Genomic DNA, 1,189 nt, shown 5'->3' with positions numbered 1-1,189 from the left:
GACGGTGTTTCCAAATATCTCAAATAGGAAGGTTAATGGACACTTTTACCGTGATTACAAAAGAAATCTTAAAAAAAAACTTTGAGGTCCTACATTTTGAAAATCATTAACTTTTGGATTAAGGCAAGTTGGTTAAATCATCGCATTTCAATTTCAAGTATTTATAGTTTACATGTGTTGACAAAATCTGTATATTTCTTTGCTTGGTAATAAATTTAAATTACCTCCATAGGTTTTCACATAATAATTTTAAAAAAGTATGTAGGTTCACAGGGCCATCTGGCAGTCGCCGTCCGAAACCGTGCAGGGATCAATGCTTTTTAAAGCGCTGAAAAATCGGTTTTTGTAGAGCGTCCTTTCGAGTTTTTAAAGTTGTTTTAAATATAGTGGCCCTCTGGATGCAATGTTTGTAACTACGTTAAGCGCACGTTTCATACACTCTGATCCAGGAATGATGACGATTGTCTCATAGCCAGAATTGCTATAAACTGACAACGTATGCATGAACATACTTACATATATGTATGTATAAATTAAAAACACTGTTACAACTATGAATCATTTCTGTCATGTCTTATCATTTGTGTAAAGAAAAACATTTGGAGATATGAAGTAGTGACAGTGACATTTAATCTGACATGAATTTAATGACAGAATGTACACACATGGGTCAAGGCTAACTCATACTTACAAAATTGGGCCTTACGTTTACAATAGTTGCTATTGGTATGCCCCTTTTTAACTTATGTTAAATTCGTTTAGTCAGTTTTTTGAACACAATAAGACTACGTAAAAATATTTTTTATAAATTATGAAAATTAACTTACATGATTTTTATCCATAAATCCAAAAATCCAATTAAAAAAATACAATAATAAAATGAAAAAGTAAAATAAAAAAATTCAGGTTCCACCGAGATTTGAACTCGGATCGCTGGATTCAAAGTCCAGAGTGCTAACCATTACACCATGGAACCTCTTACACCTGCGATGCCTCGAAGCCCTATTTAATCAAATGCATAGTTAAATAAGTTTAATTCAAAATTGATTTTACGAAATAAAGTAATATCTATAAGATGATAACGGAACTTTCAAATCAATCATAAAATATATATTCCTGTATTACAATATTTTCTGATTATTTTTTAACATAATTTTTAACATGTAACTATTATTTATATCCTTCCTTT

General features: G+C 30.5%; 1 non-coding gene across 1 annotated transcript; it reads right to left on the bottom strand.

The window, feature by feature from the left end:
- Nucleotides 1-904: 904 nt before the first annotated feature.
- TRNAQ-UUG (transfer RNA glutamine (anticodon UUG)) lies at nucleotides 905-976 on the bottom strand. Its single transcript has one exon. It is a non-coding gene; the product is annotated as a tRNA-Gln (tRNA).
- Nucleotides 977-1,189: the final 213 nt, after the last annotated feature.

The sequence above is a fragment of the Euwallacea similis genome, chromosome 10 (genome assembly GCF_039881205.1).
Source record: "Euwallacea similis isolate ESF13 chromosome 10, ESF131.1, whole genome shotgun sequence".
Lineage (NCBI taxonomy): Eukaryota > Metazoa > Arthropoda > Insecta > Coleoptera > Curculionidae > Euwallacea > Euwallacea similis.
The sequence above is the reverse complement of the archived record's forward strand: the minus strand, read 5'-3'. Positions and strand labels throughout refer to the sequence as shown.